Source organism: Scyliorhinus canicula, chromosome 15 (genome assembly GCF_902713615.1).
Source record: "Scyliorhinus canicula chromosome 15, sScyCan1.1, whole genome shotgun sequence".
Classification (NCBI taxonomy): Eukaryota; Metazoa; Chordata; class Chondrichthyes; order Carcharhiniformes; family Scyliorhinidae; genus Scyliorhinus; species Scyliorhinus canicula.
In genome coordinates this window covers 61687609-61709736 of record NC_052160.1, presented here as the reverse complement: position 1 = coordinate 61709736, position 22128 = coordinate 61687609, and the positions used below count along the sequence as shown (strand labels likewise).

Below are 22128 nucleotides of genomic sequence, written 5' to 3'. Positions count from 1 at the left end.
AGGAACATGGATCTCACCATTGTACGGCATAAAGATTGGGTTCTTTTTTATTTTTATTCAGAATTGAGAGAATGAGGTTTCCTTAACTGTTGGTAATTAATTTCCTGCAAGAATAAAGAATTCACCATTCAAGGGCTCACATTTCTAAATATGGGAGGGGAGCGCTGTTTTGATTGGGAGAGTTAAAAAGAAAACAATTTCTTTCCAACTATGCCTTCAAAGATCTCCCAAACCATGACCTAATACTTAATCCCTGATGTCAGCATGCAGATTTTGGGTGCTGTATTTATTGAGTGATGTCATACGCATTATGTACATGGATATGAATCTAATTTTCCTGTATTCTATTTTCTTTTCTTCATGCTGATTGTTTAATTGTACCCATGGTGGGTTTGGTGGCGGGAGCAGGGAATCTAGCGGGAGCCAAAAAGTCGGAAACTTGCTGGCGTAAGATCACATTTCAATTCCCCCAGTGTCGGGTTAATGGCAGGTCAGTCTTCCCGCTGGCTGGTGATAATGCCAGCGGAAAGTTACATGGCATCAAATCTGATTGCTAATGCCCTTCCTCCCTCGATGCGAACAAGAGGCAACAGGCTGCAAGATGCCTGGTGTAACAGTTAAGGATGTGAATCAGCAGGAGTTTGTCAAAGCTCTGGGTGTTTTTCTCAAGAAGTCTGGCTAGCTAAAAGTGCCTGATTGGGTCGACACAGTGAAGCTGGACAAACACAAAGAAGCGGCACCTTACGATGAGAAGTGGTTCTATACACGAGCTGCCTCCACAGTGCGTCACCTATATCTGCGGAGTGGTGTCGGAGTCGGTGCCATGACCAAGATTTACGGTGGCCGTTAGCGGAACGGTGTGAAACCCAGTCACTTCAGCCGTGGCTCCAAGTCCATGACCAGGAAGGTGCTGCAGGCTCTCGAAGGGCTGAAGATGGTCGAGAAGGATCCCAATGGTGGCCGCAGACTGACTCCACGAGCAGAGAGACCTGGACTGAATTTCTGGTCAGGTTGCAGCCGCAAGCAAAATAAAATGTGTGTGTTCTAATCTCGAGAATAATAAAAGCAATCAGTTCTAAAAAAAAATCTGATTGCTAATGAGTGACGAGCATAAGGCGTCCTCAGTTCCCCAGAGACTTCAGGGTGAGTACAACATCTTTCTGCCATCATGCTGCGCTACTCCTGGTGCACTGCTCCTGATGCACTGTTCCTGCTGGGCAGACAGGTTCCTGTCCTCCAACTCCATGCCGAGCTGGCCTTCATTGACAGCACCGTGCTGCTGGACCCATGGATCCTCCTGTGTCACCAATTCAGTTCAGCACTGCTTCTGGGGTTCGTGAGCGTGGGGTCTCCTTCCCCCCGCTGCCATAACCGGTGTCTATCAGAACAGGCCTATGCTGTGGGACACCCACCGCAACAAAGTCCGAACTTTGACTTGAGTGGTGTGTGAGGTGAGGCTGTGGAATGGGGAGCTGTGACCTCAGACAAGGCGGGGGGAGGGGGGGGTTAATGTAGAAGGAGGGCTGCGCACATCGGGGTGGAGAGGCTTCAGGCAAAGGGGCAAGTAGATAGATGAGGATGACGAACAATAGGAGACAGAGGGAGGAACGAGGGGAGGGAAGCTGGACCCTGAGAAGGCAGGGGAAAATCTCACAAAGGGGTTTACTAGAAAGGGGATGCAAAAGTCTTCAGGTGCACGCCACGGTAGCACAGTGGCTAGCACTGCTGCCTTACAACATGAGGGACTCGGCTTCAATTCAGCCTTGGCTGACTGTGACAGACTGTGTGGAGTTTGCACATTCTGCCAATGTCTGTGTGGGTTTCCTCCGGGTGCTCCAGTTTTCTCTCTCAGTCCAAAGAATTGCAGATTCGGTGGATTGGCCAGGCTAAATTGTCCCTTTGTGTCCAAAGATGAGCAAGTTAGATGAGACTATAGGGTTACGGGAATAGAGCAAGGCAGTAGGTCTGGGTAGGGTGCTCTTTCAGAGGATTGGTGCAGATCTTATGGGCCAAATGGCCTCCTTCTGCACTGTAAGAATTCTATGGTTCTATGCAGGTAGAGTTCCAAGTGGGCAGCTTGCAGGCAATGGGCTCGGGCAGGGAGGGAGGTTGAATCAAGGAACAGATTTATTTTCTCTAGTCTTTTCCCTCTGGTTTTCTGACATCCTGCACAGTCTGGGAGAGAGAGTGATAGGAGTGTGCTGGACTGGTGTTTAAATATAGCTCCAGGACCTTCAAACTTGCCAACTTAGGCCGGATGGACGTACCAGCTGCTGGCTCCCCATGAGAGTCTGAGGGGAACATGCCTGTGCATAATTAATGAGGTTCCAAGCTCTGGTCCTGCAGGATCCCGCTATTCTGGTCGGCAGGACAGGTGCTGCCAAAGCCTCCACACTTAGGCCGGAATTCTCCAGCCATTCGCTGACGCGAGATTCTCTGGTTCCACTGGCAGTGCACGCCCTCCCGCGGACTTTCGGGCGGCATGAGGTGGCTTCAATGGGAACTCCCATTGATAAACGGTGGGAACAGAGATTCCTGCCGCCAGCGAAAGGCGCGCAACCTCCCGACCTCGAGAAACACGCAGTTGGGAGGCTGGAGAATCCCAGCCTAGTTTCAAAATGGGAGAACTCCGCCCATTACCTCTGTGTCTATCTCCATAGACACTGTCAGACCTGCTGAGTATTTCCCTCATTTTCTGTTGTTGGCAGAAATTCTTTCCAGGCCAGGTGGATAAAAGTAACAGGAATGTTACAGAGTCCCATAAAAGTCTGTACACTACATGAAGAATGTTATTAACTAAGCCAAGTTGGCAATTTCTGAGCCTTTGTGGAGTATACACACCTTTTTTTATACACTTCATTATTAAATCTGATAATATTCCTGTTCTTTCATTTCTGTATGCACACTTTTCATGACAAATTCAACTGTTGGGTCTCTCTCGAAATACCGCCATTTTAAATCTGGTTGTTACAATAGTACATCACTGTGCAGGGCAGCATGGTAGCAATTGGACTGAATGCTCTTGAATTGGGACAGGGAAAAAATGAGGATTCTGACATTCTGTTCTTTATCTCTGTGCTGCCCACAGGAAGTGGGTTCATGTGTATGTTGTTGTGTGAGTTGGGCTTTATTGGTGTCCTTATAGTCTAAAAGCCTCACCAATATTCACAGCATACACAATATTCTTCAGAATAACATAGAATGTGCCGCTGGCAATTGCACTTAGAGCTTCTTAGAGCTTGGGGAAGCACGGTAGCATGGTGGTTAGCATAAATGCTTCACAGCTCCAGGGTCCCAGGTTCGATTCCCGGCTGGGTCACTGTCTGTGCGGAGTCTGCACGTCCTCCCCGTATGTGCGTGGGTTTCCTCCGGGTGCTCCGGTTTCCTCCCACAGTCCAAAGATGTGCGGGTTAGGTGGATTGGCCATGCTAAATTGCCCGTAGTGTCCTAAAAAGTAAGGTTAAGGGGGTGGTTGTTGGGTTACGGGTATAGGGTGGATATGTGGGTTTGAGTAGGGCACAACATCGAGGGCCGAAGGGCCTGTTCTGTGCTGTACTGTTCTATGTTCTATGTTCTCGGGCTGGAAAGGGCTGGTCCGGGGGGGAGTGGAACATAGAGTCTCGTTATACGCGGATGATCTGCTGTTATATGTATCGGACCCAATGGTGGGGATGGACGGTATTATGGCAACCCTGAGGGAATTTGGCCGGTTCTCCGGATACAAACCGAACATGGCTAAGAGCGAGTTGTTTGTAATTCAGGCGAGGGGGCAGGAGAGTAGGCTGAAGGGGTTGCCGTTCAGGCTAGCGGGGGAGAGTTGCCGATATTTGGGGATTCAGGTGGCACGGGGCTGGGGCAGGTTACATAAACTCAACCTGTCCCGGGTATTGAAAACTGGGGTGGTAATGAGCCCCGGAGGTGGCAATCTTTGGGGTTTCGGAGGACCCGGGAGTCCAGGAAGAGAGAGAGGCCGACGTTCTGGCCTTTGCTTCCCTGGTAGCCCGGCAACGAATACTGTTAGCATGGAGGGACTCAAAGCCCCCGAGGGCTGAGGTGTGGCTATCGGACATGGCGAGCTTTCATGGCCTAGAGAAAGTTGTTCGCCTTGAGAGGTTCGCTACTCGGGTTCGCTCGAAGGTGGCAGCCATTTATTGACTTCTTCACAGAGGAGTAAGCGTCAGCAGGGGGGGTGGGGGTGCAAGGGTAGAGTAGGGGGATATTGAGGCAGGTCTGTGCGTGAACAGAGCCGTGGTTTGCACTATGTTTAATTTGTAATTTGTGTCTTGACTTTTTTTTGGACTGTACAATGTCACTTTTTCTATATGCCTAAAATACCTCAATAAAATTGTTTTTTTTTTAAAAAGAATATCATAGAATGCTAATATATGTCCTCAAATGCCCAACTGAAGGATTTCCAATCTCACTTGTGCCATTGGAGGAAGGCATTTGGTGGGAGACAGTCACTTTCCTTTTACATTTTCTTTTAAGAGTACCCAAAAACAGCTTCTTCCCCACCATTACCAGACTCCTAAACAACCCTCTTATGGATTAACCTCATTAACACTACACCTCTGTAAGCTTCACCTGAAGCCGGTGTTAATGTAGTTACATTGGTTACCTTGTGTTGCCCTATTTTGTATTTTCTTTTATTTCTTTTTCATTTCATGTACTCAATGATCTGTTGAGCTGCTGGCAGAGAAATACTTTTCACTATACCTCGGTACCCGTGACAATAAACAAAATCCAAATTAACAAAATCCAATTTTTTCCAATTAGGAGGCAATTTTGCACGGCCAATCCACCTTCCCTGCACATCTTTTTGGGTTGTGGGGATGAGACCCACGCAGACATGGGAAGAATGTACAAATTGCACTCAGACAGTGACCTGGGGCCTGGATTGAACCCGGGTCCTCGTGCAGTGAGACAGCAGTGCTGACTACCATGCCGCCCATCCGTAGACAGTTACTTTCCGATGGAAGCAGGTTATGAATTCACCCTAGGTTTTACTCGCACAATTCCTAGCAGTTTGCTACAGGGTCTTATTTTTAAAAAATAAATTTAGAGTACCCAATTATTTTTTTTTTTTGCAATTAAGGGGCAATTTAGCATGGCCAATCCACCTAGCCTGCACATCTTTGGGTTGTGGGGGTGAGATGCACGCAGACACGGGGAGAATGTGCAAACTCTATACAGGCCGTGACCCAGGGCCGGGATTGAACCCGGATCCTCAGCGCTGTAGTCCCAATGCTAACCACCGTGCCAGGTGCTGCCCTGCTGCAAGGGTCTTATAACCATGCCCTAGAATCAGGTCCCCATCCTTTCCTTCTCACCAGGGCATGTGGTGCATGTTGTGTATTCATTGTGTTTTCAGTGCTTCCTCACAAGCAGTCTTGCAGCTGAACAATGGCACTTCAAGAGAACGACCCAAAGCATCAGCGAAGATGATGTCAGAGGCCGTTTACGTGGGCAAGCGGGCAGTCCAATATTACAGCCTGTGGTGTTAACATCGTCCAATTAAAGCTCTACCCTTTGGTTGAAACGTCAAGGCCTGCAGACTCAATCTTGAATCCAACACAATGCAGAGATTTAAACCAAATAAGGGCATCACACGGCACCACCCCAAAAATTGCAAGGTAATTATTGAAGGTGACGTTATGGTTATAACGTGTTCACAGAGAGGGCAGCACGGTGGCGCAGTGGATTAGCCCTGCTGCCTCATGGCACCGAGGTCCCAGGTTTGATCCTGGCTCTGGGTCACTGTCCGTGTGGAGTTTGCACATTCTCCCTGTGTTTTGCATGGGTCTCACCCCGACAACCCAAAGATGTGCAGGCTAGGTGGATTGGCCACACTAAATTGCCCCTTAATTGGAAAAAATTAATTGGGTACTCTAAATTTCTGATAAATAAAAAAATTATTCACATGGAATGTTCGGAATTAACTTGTTACTAAATATCCACTTGCGTTTTAGCTTAAACCCAGGGTGTCATTCATTTTGAGAATCATGCCATATATGTAAGTTGGAGCAGTTAGTTTACTGATTAAACAGGAATGTTGCTTCAGAGTGATTAAATCTTGGCCAATCCAGCTACACTTCACATCTTTGGGTTGTGGGGGTGAAACCCACGCAAACATGGTGAGAATGTGCAAACACCACACAGACAGTGACCCAGAGCCAGGATTGGATCTGGGACCTCGGCACCGTGAGGCCGCAGTGCTAACCCACTGCGTCATCATGCTGCCCAGTGAAATCATTATTTATGATGCAATGTCACCATCTGCTGACAGAACATGATATTAGACATTTTAATTTTTTGCCTTAAATATTTTTACACAAACAGTACCCAATGTCCCCCCCACTCCATTCCACCCCCCCCCCCCTCCCAACTCCTTGGCAGCAACAGGCCTTCAAAGTGCTAAATGAACAACTCTAGTGGAACCACTCATCTGCTCCTCTCAGAGGAAAGTTTACCTCTTCCAAAGCCAAAACCTCCAACAGGACCCCCAGCCACACCAAGGCACGATGGGGGGAGAAGCTTACCACTCTGACCGGGGGTTTCACACCCCCTCCCCTTCCTACTGCTGTGACCATTCATCCAGGCCCCGCCTTGAAGGCAGGACCCCACTCCGGCCCTAGTCATTGCCCCCCCCCCCCCCCCCCGTCTCCCGAGCAACCCCACATCCACTTCCTCTTGAAAACACCTCATCCAGTATTGCCCCCTTTCCTTCCAACAGCCACAGCTCCTCCCCCTCCACTTTGCTCCCATTCACTAGCCAACATTGTGTTTGCTAGCGTGATGGCTCCTGCTAGAGCCGTCTCCCCACAACAAAAACTAAACCAACAACAGTACCCCCCTCACCTCTCCAATTCCCATTACATCCAAAAAAAAGTCCCAAAACAAAGTTATCCATAACACCCATACACAAAGAACCCAACTCAGAAAAAACAAAGAGAAATCTCAGCCAAGAACCATCAAAAATCCAAATTCAGTCTAATCCCAGGCCATCTGCCTTCACAAACGCCTCAACGTCAAAAAAACAGTCATCAGTTTCACCATCAAATATTTTTTAATAAATTTAGAGTACCCATATAATTTTTTCCAATTAAGGGACAATTTAGCACGGCCAATCCACATCTTTGGGTTGTGGGGGCGAAACCCGATCAAATACGGGGAGAATGTGCACACGGACAGTGACCCAGAGCCGGGATCGAACCTGGGACCTCGGCGCCGTGAGGCAGCAATGCCAACAACTGCTGCCCAGCTTCACCATCATGTTGACAAAGTATTCTTTAGGCTTCTGGCTCTCCACCACTTTGGGCACATCCACAATCCTCAGGTTATGCCTTTGTGACCTGTTTTTCATGTTGTGGTTGATTAACCATCAATCGAACGCGAGACGAGTTGCTGTACAAAAGTTAGGCTTTAATAAGCTAGAAGTTAGCCCTGCGGTCGACTACAGTAAATGGACGACCGCCAGGCGTTCTGGCTATTTATACCTCGGTATGGAGGTGTGGTTAACTCAGCCTCTCGACCAATCGGAGAGCCGTCACATGACTGGTCTCAACCAATCGGTCGAGAGGCACATGACCGACCAGGGCCAATGGTAAGCCGGTGTTCTGCACCAATGGCAGACAGCTATGCAAATCATACCACCACATTCACCCCTTGCGGAGAACGAAGCCGGGGGGGGGGGGTATCAATGAGAGCCGGGGGGGGGGGGGGGGGGGGGGGGGGGGGGGAGAACTGGTGGTATGAGTAGCAGCCAGAGAAGGGAGAAAAAAAACATTTCTCTTTTAAAAAATTTTTTTTTTTTGGCTTCCCACTGGCCCAGACAATTAACAATAGTACAAAGTGTCCCAAGAAGGTCCATGGAGTTGTTGTAAATTAAATCGACTCGATCAGTGTTTTCGTGGCCCGTGACGTTCTGGCAGACCGCCGCAGTGGAGTAGGTGACGTCGGTTCAGCCGATGGTGGTGGTTCCTCTGACGTCCTGGAGTCCGGGAGCGATGGTCCTTGAACAGTCTCCGTCACCCGAGCTGGCGGTGGAGACGCCGTGGATGGGGAAGGGGTGGCCAGGGTGGGGCGCTGGGGGGAAAAAAACAGGGGGGGGTCTGTGGTGAAGGGGGGGAAGGCCGCACGCCGGCGGGTGCCAGGTCCCGGAGGGAGACCGTGTCCTGCCGACCGTCGGGGTACTCCACATACGCATACTGCGGGTTAGCGTGGAGTAACTGGACTTGTTCCACCAACGGGTCGGACTTGTGCACCCGCACATGCTTCCGGAGCAAGATGGGTCCGGGGGCGGCCAGCCACGTCGGGAGAGGGGATCCGGAGGACGACTTCCTGGGGAAAACAAGAAGACGTTCATGAGGTGTCTGATTTGTTGTGGTACAGAGAAGTGAGCGGATAGAATGTAGGGAATGGCGAAGGGGAAGCGGGAGTATTCGTCGATTACCACCAGGAAGTAAATGTTGCAGTTGTTAGAGGGATGGGGCCCCTTGAAGTCAATGCTGAGACGTTCGAAGGGGCGGGATGCTTTGATCAGATGTGCGCGCTCGGGGTGGTAGAAGTGCGGCTTGCACTCTGCGCAGATGTGGCAGTCACGGGTTACTGTCCTGACCTCCGCGATGGAGAAAGGCAGGTTGCGGGCCTTAATGAAATGGTAGAGACGGGTCACCCCTGGATGGCAGAGGTCCGCGTGGAGGGAGCGGAGGCGGTCTATCTGCGCGCTGGCGCAGGTACCGCGGGACAGGGCATCAGGAGGCTCATTGAGCTTCCCAGGACGATACAAGATAAATAGTTGTACATGGATAACTCGATCCGCCACCGTAAGATCTTGTCATTCTTAATCTTGCATTATCAAACATGAAGGCTACTGACCGTTGGTCTGTGAGGAGGGTAAACCTCCTGCCGGCCAAATAGTGCCTCCAATGTCGCACAGCTTCGACTATGGCCTGGGCTTCCTTTTCCACAGAGGGGTGGCGGAGTTTGGAAAGCCTGGAGGGTTCTGGAGAAGAAGGCCACGGGTCTGCCCGCTTGGTTCAGGGTGGCCGCCAAAGTTACTTCTGATGCGTCGCTTTCGACCTGGAAGGGGAAGGACTCGTCGATGGCGCGCATCGTGGCCTTTGCGATGTCCGCTTTGATGCGGCTAAAGGCCTGGCAGGCCTCTGTCGACGGCGGGAAGGTCGTGGTTTGAATGAGGGGACGGGCCTTGTCAGCGCAATTGGGAACCCATTGGGCGTAGTAAGCGAAGAAACCCAGGCAGCGTTTGAGGAATTTGAGGGTATTGGGGAGAGGGAGTTCCATCAGGGGGCGCATGCGTTCAGGGTCGGGGCCTATCACTCCGTTACGCACTACGTAGCCGAGGATGGCTAGACGGTCGGTGCTAAACACGCACCTATCCTTATTGTATGTGAGGTTAAGGAGTTTTGCGGTTTGGAGGAATTTCTGGAGGTTGGCATCATGGTCCTGCTGGTCGTGGCCGCAGGTGGTGACATTATTGAGATACGGGAAGGTAGCCCGTAATCCGTACTTGTCGACCATTCGGTCCAACTTCCGTTGGAAGACCGAGACCCCATTTGTGACACCGAATGGAACCCTAAGGAAGTGGTAGAGGCGCCCATCAGCCTCGAACGCGGTGTACTTGCGGTCACTTGCGCGGAGGGGGAGCTGGTGATAAGCGGGCTTAAGGTCCACAGTGGAGAAGACTTTGTATTTCGCGATATCGTTTACCATGGTGGAAATACGGGGGAGAGGATATGCTTCCAGTTGCGTAAACCGGTTGATGGTCTGGCTATAGTCGATGACCATCCGGTTTTTCTCCCCAGTCCGGACCACCAGCACTTGGGCTCGCCAGGGACTGTTGCTGCCCTCGATGACCTCTTCCTTCAGCAACCTCTGGACCTCGGAACTGATGAAGGACCGGTCCTGGACGCTGTACCGTCTGCTCCGTGTCGTGACGGGTTTGCAATCGGGGGTGAGATTAGCAAACAAGGAGGGGGGTCCACTTTGAGGGACGTGAGGCTGCAGACAGTGAGGGGGGGTATAGGGCCGCCGAATTAGAAAGTCAAGCTCTGCAGGTTACACTGGAAGTCCAGTCCTAGGAGTGCCGGTGCGCAAAGGTCAGGGAGGACAAGGAGTTTGTAATTTTAAAAACCTTCCCTTGGATCGTGAGGTCCGCGATGCAGCAGCCGGTGATGCGGACGGAGTGCGAACCTGAGGCTAACCTGATTTTGTGTTTTACAGGATGGACAGGGAGCGCGCAGCGTCTTACCGTGACAGGGGGAACGAAGCTTTCCGTGCTCCCGGAGTCCAGCAGGCAGCCCGTCTCGTGGCCGTTGAGGTGGATCAGCGTTGTTGTTTTGGCGAGCGTGCGTGGTCGTGTCTGGTTGAGTTGAATGGCCGCGAGCCGTGGAGAAGAACCATCGTCGCAGTCGTCTTCGGCCGAGTAGGTGCTGGCCGAACCTTGCGTGCCAGTCCCGGAAGGTGGTGCCCAGCATCCGCACGTGGAGTCGGGATCCCAAGATAGCGGCGCCCAGGACCCGCACGTGGAGTCGGGGCCCCAAGATGGCGGCGCCCAGGACCCGCACGTGGAGTTGGCGCCCCAAGATGGCGCCCACGGGGCCCTCATGGTTGAGGGGGCGGAGTTAGCGGTGCCGGCGGGCCGACCGGAGCGACTGAGAGCGGGGGCAGAGAGGTGCGCAGGCCAGACGCAGGGGCCCGGGGGTGGCGAGGAGAGAGTTGCGCGGTGCGCTGGAGGGGCCTGGAAGGGCCCGGAGGAGAGGGAGAGGCGCGCAGGCTGGGCGCAGGGGCCCGGGGGCGGGGGGGGGGGGAGAGATCGGCGCGGCGTACTGGAGGGGCCAGCAAGGGCCCGGAGGGGGGGATCTCCGGTCGCTGCGCGGTACAGCAGCGACCGATTTGGCCTGGCAGACGGAGGAGAAGTGGCCCTTCTTCCAGCTCTTACACAGGGTGGAGCGGGCTGGGCAGCGCGGGCGAGGGTGTTTCGCGAACCCACAGAAATAGCAGCGGGGCCCCGTGGACTTGAAATGAAAATCGCTTATTGTCACGAGTAGGCTTCAATTAAGTTACTGTGAAAAGCCCCTAGTCGCTACATTCCGGCACCTGTCCGGGGAGGCTGGTACGGGAATCGAACCGTGCTGCTGGCCTGCTTGGTCTGCTTTAAAAGCCAGCGATTTAGCCTGGTGAGCTAAACCAGCCCCTTGTCGGGGCGTCTCGCGGCGCAGGCCTGAGCGAGGTCGGGAGCGGCGGATGGCGGTGGGGAAGCGTGCCAGGAGGCCCAGGATGGTGCAGCGCGGCTGGGGACATAGGCACGGGTGTTTAAATTGGCGACCTCCAGGGAGGTGGAGAGAGTCCGTGCCTCAGTTAAGCTGAGGTCGTCTTTCTCCAGCATCCGCTGGCGGATAGCGGGGGACTGCATCCCAGCCACGTAAGCATCTCTGATCAGCAGTTCCATGTGCTCCGTGGCTGAAACTTGGAGGCAGGAGCAATTCCTCCCCAGGACAGCGAGGGCCTGGTAAAATTGGTCTAATGACTCACCGGGGAGCTGTTGTCTGGTGGCCAGCAGATGTTGGGCGAATACTCTGTTGACTGGTTTAAGAAACTGTCCATTCAGCTTAAGCATGGCCGCATCGTAATCTTTCTCTTCCCTGATCATCACGTAGGCTGCCGTGCCCATGCTAGAGTGGAGGATGTGAAGCTTCTGTGCCATGGTGGGGGGGCTGTTTGCAGACGCTAGATATCCCTCGAGACATGCCAGCCAATGTTGAAAGATTTCTGAACCGTTTGCGGGCTGATGCGGAGGCATTCGGGCTTGATCTGGAGCTCCATTTTCAAAATTCTAGCTTATTAAATTGATGAACCATCAATCGAACGCGAGACGAGTTGCTGTACAAAAGTTAGGCTTTAATAAGCTAGAAGTTAGCCCTGCGGTCGACTACAGTAAATGGGCGACCGCCGGGCGTTCTGTCTATTTATACCTCGGTATGGAGGCGTGGTTAACTCAGCCTCTCGACCAATTGGAGAGCCGTCACATGACTGGTCTCAACCAATCGGTCGAGAGGCACATGACCGACCAGGGCCAATGGTAAGCCGGTGTTCTGCACCAATGGCAGACAGCTATGCAAATCATACCACCACAGTGGTGTTCTTTGTTTTGCTTATTTCAGGATGGTTGGCGTAGTATTCACAAAGACCACTAAATAGATTTAACTTTTTAAAAATAAAGTTAGAGTACCCAATTATTTTTTTCCAATTAAGGGGCAATTTAGTGTGGCCAATCCACCTAGGCTGCACATCTTTGGGTTGTGGGTGTGAAACCAAGCAAACACGGGGAGAATGTGCAAACTCCACATGGAAAGTGACCCAGAGCTGGGATCGAACCTGGGACCTCCGCGCCGTGAGGTATCAGGGCTAACCCACTGCGCCACTGTGCTGCCTATAGTTTTAAAATTTTAATCTGAGAACAGACATGTCGGCAGTGAAAGCCTCCAATATGAATTGTAGATATATAAGTAAAGCTATATTTCCCTGGTGCTTGCACTTTGGCAGTTTCAATTTTAAAAATCCCATTTAGTATTGGTGAAAAAAGACATTTTGTTGAAGCTTTTCGTCTTGCACGCACCAGGACACTTCACAAGAATACTACTGTCAGGGGGACCAACAATTTTATTATGTATGATAAGAGTGATGATTGGTAGAGGTGTTGCCCTGGAGAACGCATCGGTTAATGGTAACTAAATTAATTGACAAGCTTTGCTTGAAATTTTAAACCAGAGTGGCACAGTGGTGCAGTGGTTAGCACTGCTGCCTCACAGCGCTGAGGACCCAGGTTCGATCCCGGCCCTCGGTCACTTTCCTGTGGAGTTTGCACATTCTCCCTGTGTTTGCCTCGGTCTCACCCTCATAACCCAAAGATGTGCAAGGTAGGTGAATTGGGCACGCTAAATTGCCCCTGAATTGGAAAAAAAAAAGAATTGGCTACTCTAAACATGGGGAGAATGTCCAAACTCCACACGACAGTGACCTAGAGTTGGGATCGAACCTGGGATTTCGGCGCCGGGAGGCAGCAGTGCTCCCGACTGAGACCAGTTGATAACGGTGTTGCACGGTATGCTAACAATATGTCTTGACCACCTTCACTCGTTTTGCAGAATAACTTCTTAATTTAAAAAAATAATAAATTTAGAGTACCCAATTCAGTTTTCCAATTAAGGGGCAATTTAGTGTGGCCAATCCACCTAGCCTGCACATCTTTTGGGGGCGAAACCTACGCAAACATGGGGAGAATGTGCAAACTCGACACGGACAGTGACCGAGGGCCGGGATCAAACCTGGGACCCTGGCACTGTGAGGCTGCAGGGCTAACCCACTGCTCCACCGTGCTGCCCGAATAAGTGAGTCTGGTGAGCAATCCTCTCCATCCGCTACGATGTTGGATTTTTTTCTCTGCACTCTGTACACTTTGGATCTGCCTGAAATCACTGTAGGACTTTTAAAATTTGGTTACTGGAATAGTTGCTGACAAACGACACTGTGCTGCAAAGTGGTTTAGTTAGCCACAATTGGAACAAGGGCCGGGATTTGCCCCTACCCGGCGGGGCGGGGGGTCCCGGCGGAACAGAGTGGCATGAACCACTCCGGCGTCGGGCCTCCCCAAAGGTGCGGAATTCTCCACACCTTTAGGGGCTATACCCGCGCCGGAGTGGCTCCCGCTCCACCGGCCGGTGCGAACCCGTGCCTACTTACATCGCTGTGGTCGACCTAGGATGGGAGCATGGACTGTGTTGTTTTGGGGCTGCCTTGCGAGCTGAGGATCACCTCTCCTCCCACCCTCCAGCTTCACAGGAGTCTCCCATCTCAGGCACCAATCCATCCACTGTGCCCCACCCTCCTATGCCGCTATTCTCCTCCTCCTGCTGTGTCCCTTGCTCTCTCTTCCTTTCCTCATTCCTCTGCATACCGTCCTACGGGGGAGAGTACATTGTTCCACCTAGCTCTTCCCCGAACACCCCCCACCCCCGTCTATTTTCCAATCTACTCCAACACAACAAAGCCCACATTGGGGTACTTGCCCTGGTGGCCACTTCAGCTACGCTGGTGGTGGGGCAGTCCAAAATCACTCATGTGGGAGTGGTGGCCTCTTCGGCCTCCACTACTCCCACAACCCCGCCACCCTTCTGGTTGCTCACTTGGAAACTGGGGGTTAAGTGCTACGCTCACCCCACTGTCACCATAGAGGCATACGTTTGCACAATGGCTGGGTCGTAGTGGCCGCCTCTCGTATGTGCGGGAAAGTTGTGTTTTTACTGAGGGCCGACAGGGAGTCCACCTCGCCTTTGAAAGAGGTTCACGGTAGGTGGGAAATACGTGGTGGTTTACTCTCTTGAGACCCCTGCCCATACTCTCCAATGTCCTTGGTGAGGCCTGGGGTCAGAGCGTCCAGAATTGACAGCCTCTACATTTCTAGGGTGTACCTGCCTCACGTCCCAATGACCTCTGTGCAGCAGGTGCTGTGCTCGGACCAGCATCTGGTGTGGGTGGGGTCGCCCGATCACGCGCTCAGTCGCGGTCCGCTGTCATTCGTAGACAGCAGATCTGTCAAGCGCAGGGTGGATCACAAATATTTATTCGGGACTCTGGCACTATAACAACCTGCTATTGGAGGACGAGTGGTTCCTGGGCTCATTTTGTCTCTTCTGGACCGGCTGGAGAAGGAAGCGAGGAGGTTTCCCCTCCTTGATGCTATGGTGGGACGTGGGCAAGACGGCCTGAAGGGCGGCAGGAGGCTTGATTCTTCGCTAAGCCTGGGGCAGCTGGCCAGCGTCCTGGACAGCCTTTTCAGGGGCAAAACCCCAGGGCTAGATGGGCTGATGGTGGAGTTCTTCAGGGCATTCTGGGACGTACTGGGGAGCGACTACATGGGGGCCATGGGGGAAAGTACAGCGACAGGGGAGATGCCCCTCTCATGGCGCAGAGCCATCATTACCCTGCTGCCAAAGAGGGAGGATCTCTGCCAGCTTAAAAACTGGAGACCAAGGGCGGATAGCATTGCAGCCTACGGCATTTAGGACCTGGGTTCGAATCCAGGCCCTGGGTCACTGTCCGTGTGCAGTTTGCACATTCTCCCCGTATCTGTGTGGGTTTCACCCCCACATCCCAAAGATGTGCGGGGTAGGTGGATTGGCCATGTTAAATTGCCCCTTAACTGGAAAAAAATAATTGGGTTCTCTAAATTTATAAAAGAAAACTGGTGACCAATCTCCCTCCTAAGCACGGACTACAAGATCTTTGCCAAGACAATGTGTTTGTGCCTTTGCACCGTGCTGGACCACAGGATCAACCTTGACCAGTCCTACACAGTTCAGGGCCGCATAATCCACAGCATCATCTGGTCCAGGACCACGTCCATCATCCGTAGACAGCTGATCTGTCGAGCGCAGGGTGGATCACGAATATTTATTCGGGACTCCGCAAGCATTCGGGATCGGGACGCATTTCGTCGCACGGATCCGACTTCTGTATACAGCCACAGAGTGTCTCGTTAAGGTTAAGGGGTCCCTACGGTTTGGGAAGCTTTGAAGGCAGTGGTCAGAGGGGAATTAATCTCGATATGGGCCCACAAAGAAAAGGCCGGAATGGGCTGAGAGGGATAGATTAGTTGAGGGGATACTCCAGGTGGACAGGAGATACTCGGAGGCCCCGGACGCGGGGCTACTGAGGGAGCAGCGGAGGTTACAGGTGGAGTTTGGGCTGTTGACTACAGGGAAAGTGGTGCAACAGTTGAGGAAGGCAAGAATGTTAGCGCACCAGCTCAGAAAAAGGGAGGCAGCCAGGGAGGTAGGGAGAGTAAAGAGTAGAGGTGCGATCACAGTCCTGGACCTGGTGCGGAGAGGGGCAGGGAAGGCCGAGGACTTCCTTGTGAACCAGCTCCAATGCCTAGCTATGTGCGCCATCTATAGGTCCAGGCAGTGGGCGACCGAGGGGACCTTCTGACACCAGACTGTCCGCCTCTCTACTGTGACTACATTCCTGAGAAAGGGAGCATGCAGTGTCCACGGGCACCATCGAGGCCTTCCGTGCCCAGTTGGCACTGCAGGGGTTGGGGTGCTTTTTTGGCCGTGTTAATTGCACTCTCATTTGACGTTTTTAAGATTCTATTGATATAATGGAAGCAGCCCTTTTTGCTTTGTCCCTAAGTTTGTTTCTATTCTATTTTGTTGATTTTCCTCAAAAGAGTAGCCAATCCACCTACGCTGTGTGGTGATCTACCACTGTATATATGTGTGTGCTTGCATTAGGGGATGTACGACAGTACCTTATTACAAGTTTTCCGGTAAGCCCCTGCCGACTAGCTCCGCCCACAGGGAGCAGTATAAATATTCATAAGTTTCCCTGAGATGCCATTCTACAGCTGCAGCTGAAGGAATAGCATCTCACTGTAATAAAGCCTCTCTTGTACCAATTCGAGTCTTTGTGTACAATTGTTAGCGCCACACCCTGCACATCTTAGGGTTGTGGGGGTGAGACCCACACATACATGGGGAGAATGTGCGAACTCCACACAGCAGTGACTTGGGGCCAGGATCGAACTCAGGTCCTTGGCGCAGAGGCAGCACTGCTAACCACTGCGTCACCATGCCAATTGACCAGGATTCGTAGTGGCCCGTACACTTTTACGCTTGGTGCACAGGCCAGGCATTCATGTTTTTGCACCACTCTTGATCCAGGGCGGGATAAATGCTCAAAAAATGGTTTAAAGTCTGAGGAGTTAGGAGTATTGCTATCAGTTGTTTGTAGTTGCATTAGAGATAGTTCATGGCATTTTGCGTGTGCACATATCCTTTGAACAATACTTCAGTTCCTGAGACAGCTCCACAGCAGTTCTCAGCCTTCAGGGAGCTCGTTTTAAACTGCTCATCCGCATCCTCACTATCTCAGCGCCTGCCTACCTGCCATCACCTACCCTTCCCTCCCTCCTGGGCTCTGAGCACTGGCTGCCAGTTAATTGACCATGCAGCCAGCATGAAATCGCTATCAGGAGCCGATGGAGCAGATTTCAAATCTGCTTTTGGTTCTGTTGTTTGCGCTTGTCCAACCAGGTAAAAATTCAGGCCTTGGGTCCGCTGTGGACTCAATAGAGACCTGTATGGAAGCAAGCATGTGGAGGTATGTCATAGAATCACTACAGTGCAGAAGGACGTCATTAAGCTCATCGAGTCTGCACCAACCCTCCGAAAGAGCACACCGCCATGCCCAATTCCCCCAGCTCGTAACCCCACCTAACCTTTGAACACTAATCTTTTTAAAAATAAATTTAGAGTACCCAATTATTTTTTTTCCAATTAAGGGGCAATTTAGCGTAGCCAATCCACCTAACTGCAGATCTTTGGGTTGTGGGGTGGCAGTACGATGGCGCAGTGGGTTAGCCCTGCTGCCTCATGGCGCCGACATACCAGGTTCGATCCCGGCTCTGGGTCACTGCCCGTGTGGAGTTTGCACATTCTCCCATATTTTCGTGGGCTTCGCCCCCACAACCCAAAAGATGTGCAGGCTAGGAGGATTAGCCACGCTAAAATTGTCTCTTAATTGGAAAAAATGAATTGGGTACTCTAAATTTATTTTTAAAGAATCTTAGAGTTGTGGGGGTGAAACCCATGCAGACACAGGGAGAATGTGCAAACTCCACAGAGACAGTGACCGAGGGCCGGGATTCGAACCCGGGTCCTCAGCGCCGCAGTCCCAGTGCTAACCACTGCACCACATGCTGCCACCTTTGAACACCTATGGCCCATCCACCTATCCTGCACATCTTTGGACTTAGTTATATGTTACCAATTAAAAATTTGATGTTCACGCATACACAACTCAGAATGTCTTTGTGAGACCTACTGAATACACAATAAATAGTGTTATCCATTAATTCAGTTGACAATTTGCACTGATGTTTTAGTGGATGGAAACTTGGAAAAAAAATTGATTAACTTTTTTCAGTTTATAAAGTATAAAAATATAAACAACAAGAGGCAATGGCACAGTGGTATTGTCACTGGACGAGAAATCCAACGAGCCAGGGTAATGCTCTGGGAACCTGAGTTTAAATCCTACCAGGGCGGATGGTGGAATCTGAATTTAATAAAAAGATCTGGAATTAAAAGTCTAATGATGACTGTGGGTGAAAATATTCACGAATAGTCCTTTGAGTGAGTAAACAAGCAATTTATGAATTTTCAGAGCTCTGGGAGAATAGGCCATTGACCCCCACGATCTGTGCAGCACCTTTTCTCGCCTGAGCTGAGGTCGCAGTGGGTTAATATACAGAAGGAAAGCGGAATTAGTTTGCATTCGCACTTACATGTACACAATCAATTCTGTTTGCGTCACAATTCATAACATGCATCTTCAATGCCATAAATGGCTACAAGTTAGCTCCTATAGCCGGTAATTGGCAGTTTGCCTTACCCGCTCAAATCATTACATAGATAACGGTTACATAAAGTCATGGGGTCAATAGTCCAGCCACGTTGAAACATTTCCTTGCTAGTTCCTCAATTTGAGGCCCCTTTGTCAGTTACAAATAGCTAAGAATACAGACATTGGGCAAAGGTTGCCAACGGCTACTGATCTCTCCGGAAGCATCTGGTTGTGGATCAGTTGTTTTACACAAAGCTTTACTACTTCAGCAGCAGACACTGATAACATAGCGTCAAGAACATTGACAGAGTCCATTTTATAACAGGCGGCATCCATTTTGTATCTTCTGTAGTCCGTTCGGAATTCTACCTCTTCAATGACCACGAAGACATTGTTGATTGTCGTAAAAACCCATCTGGTTCACTAATGTCCTTCAGGGAAGGAAACCTGTCATCCTTACCCAGTCTAGCCGATATGTGACTCCAATACGGCTCCAAACTCAGCAATATGGCTGATTCTTAAATACCCTCAGGGATGGGCAATAAATGCTGACCCAGCCAGCGATGCCCACATCCCATGAACGAATAAAGAACAAGCAGCTAAATGGCATAGCCCCTCCCACAATATAAAAAGGACCCCGCAACAATTAACACAGCCCCTCCCCAAGCTAACACTGACCAACTCCCTGAAGTAGACAATAAACGGCCGCTATTTCTGGTAGAACCCTTCAATTGATCCCTCAAAGGTATATTTGACCTTCCCCATTAGAAACTCCATTAAATCACCTAGCCACGCCGAGGCACTGGGCAGAGTTGTCAACCACCATCCCAGCAGGACTTGCCTCTGAGCTATCAGCAAGGCGAAGGCAAGAACTGCCCCGCACCCGTCTTCAGTTCCAGTAAGGAGCCGATTGAGCAGATTCTGAATATGGATTCAGGGACAGGGTTCCAGCTCGATGTTCAGAACTGCTGAAATGGGCAGCACGGTGGCACAGTGGTTGCCTACATTGCTGCCTACGTTGCTGAGGACCTGGTTTCGAAGCCCGGCCCTGAGTCACTGTCCGTGTGGAGTTTGCATTCTCCCCTTGTTTGCGTGGGTTTCACCCCCACAACCCAAAGATGTGCAGAGTAGGTGGATTGGCCGCGCTAAAATTGCCCCTTAATTGGAAAAAATAATTGGGTACTCTAAATTTATTTTTAAAAACTAAAAAAAAAACTGCCGAAATGGTGTAGAAAAGGAGATCCAGGGCAGCACCATCGCGCAGTGGTTAGCACTGCTGCCTCAAGGCGCCAAGGACACTGGTTTGATCCCGGTCCCGGGTGACTGTGCTCAAATAATCAGAGAATTTACAGTGCAGCAGGCGATTCGGCCCTCGAGTCTGCACCGGGTCTCGGAAAGAGCACCCCACTTAAGCCCACACATCCCCGTAACCCAGTAACCCCACCTAACCTAAGGGCAATTTATTATGGTCAATCCACCTAACCTGCACATCTTTGGACTGTGGGAGGAAACCGGAGCACCCGGAGGAAACCCACGCAGACACGGGGTGAACGTGCAGACTCTGCACAGACAGTGACCCAAGCCGGGAATCGAACCTGGGACCCTGGAGCTGTGCTAACCATTGTGCTACTGTGCCGCCCATCGTGTGGAGCTTGCACATACTCCCCCTGTCTGCGTAGGTCTCACCTCCACAACCCAAAAGATCTGCAGGGTAGGTGAATTGGCCATGCTTGTTATGTTCTGTGCTATGGCCGTGGTAAAGATGCAAACAGAACATATATTTCTTTGACCAGTAAGATAGTTTATTAACAAAATGAACACGTGGAAAGAAAACTAAAGAACTATAATACAAACAGTAACGAATAATTGAATTCACCTGGAGCTATTTCTAATGCGACTGTCCTCTAGTACGACTTACTACAAACTGCCAGTTCTGTGCAGTCACATGGTGGATCTTTGTCCCCACCTGCTTTACAAAACATAATATGCAGATGTTTCAAATGTGTCCCTTGTGCACAGTTGACTACACAGTCAGTCTTTCAGGTTAATGACTTCTTCTTGTTGGGCTCCTCAACCTTAACTGAACATGGTGATTTTGTTTCATCTTTCGAAAGACCGGTTTTCCTGAGTCATCAACTCTTTCAGCCTTTTGAAGCTCCATGTGTGTTCTTGTATATTGACCTTATTGCCGACGCTTGTGTCTTCACTGTCGCGGCTGCTACCCGGTCGACCAACTATGTCCTTTACTCTTCTCTTACCCTTCCTTCTCTTTTTTATAATCAGCTCTGTCTTTCTCCTTTTCTTCTTAGCTTTAATGGCATCATCCGTGAAGTTGGTGTGGTTCACACTTATATCTTATATCTAGAGCGTCATTCTTGCCACTGGTCGTGGCCACGAGATTAGCAGATTCTGGATCCCTTACTGCAATGGCTGCTTCTGGAGCTTTTGCTATAGTAGCTGTTATGTAAGCTGTTTCTGGCTCTTCTGCAACAATAACTGACTTGAGGACTGCTACTGTCAAGCTGTCAAGTTCTCGTCAAGCTGTGTCGGCAGGCCAAAGGCTGCAACGTAAAGTTTGAATTACTGGTTAAAAGCATACCAATTCTCGTCTACATTATCGGTGACTTGAATCCGGTGAGGTGCCTTCAGACTTTCCATCTCTAACTTCAAAGTCTTTCTGTGCGTTGAGTCCCAGTTGTTAGTAGTTTACTAGGTAGTTGTAAGAATTTTTTTCTTTTTTTCTTTCTTCGGTCTATTTCGTCCCGTATTCTCCGTAGTTATCTTTAATTGTTCTTCACGCCTGGTACCATATTATGTTCTGTGTTCTTTGACTAGTAAGATAGTTTATTAACAAAATGAACGTGAAAAGATAACTAACGAAGTATAATATAAACGGTAACGACTAATTGAATTCTCCTGGAGCTACTTCTAACGTGACTGTCCTCTAGAACAACTTAAACTACCAACTGCCGATTCTGTGGAGTCACATGGTGGATCTCTGTCCGCACCTGCCGGTTGGAGGTCATATATCATGCATATCATCACAATGCTAAATTGCCCCTCAATTGAAAAAAAAATTGGGGACTTTAAATTAAAAACAGGGAGACCCCAAAACCAACCTGTTTTGGATAGGACATGTGCATGTGGCTAGCAGGTCCCCTCGAACAGCGCTAGCGCCTGTCCTCAAACCCCTCAAAGAAGCAGCTCATTTTAGCTCTGGTCAGGTGCACCCTAAACACTGTGTTCAGCTGGATGAAGCTTAGCCTTGCACACGAGGATGTTGCGTTCTCCCCACCGCGTGTCTCACTCCACACCTCACCCTACAACATGGGCCCCAGCTCCTTCGCCTACACCGAGACCTTTGACTGAATCCGTCCATATATGCTGGACGTCCTACCCTCCTCTGACCCTTCGCATGAAAGGATCCTCTCCATCAAAGCAGATGGCCATCTCTGGGTTAATGGATGGGAACTTGACCACTTAGTTGACAAATGCATTTGTGCTTCTTGGTGGCTAAAGTTCACAGGGCCCTACTTCCCTTAGACAAAAAGAAAAACTTTCTGATATCGTTAAGGACAAATAGTTCCTATTGCAGGAAGATAAATCATGGAAAGTTGAATTAATTTGGACTTTCCACTTAACAGGTTGCAAAGCCCTGATATTGACGGCCAGTGACGTCATTGGTAAAGGGCCGTCGGATCA

The 22128-nt window shown here is 50.5% G+C and overlaps 1 pseudogene; it reads left to right on the top strand.

Moving 5' to 3' along the window:
- Positions 1 to 582: 582 nt before the first annotated feature.
- On the top strand, positions 583 to 1079 carry LOC119978153 (annotated as a pseudogene).
- Positions 1080 to 22128: the final 21049 nt, after the last annotated feature.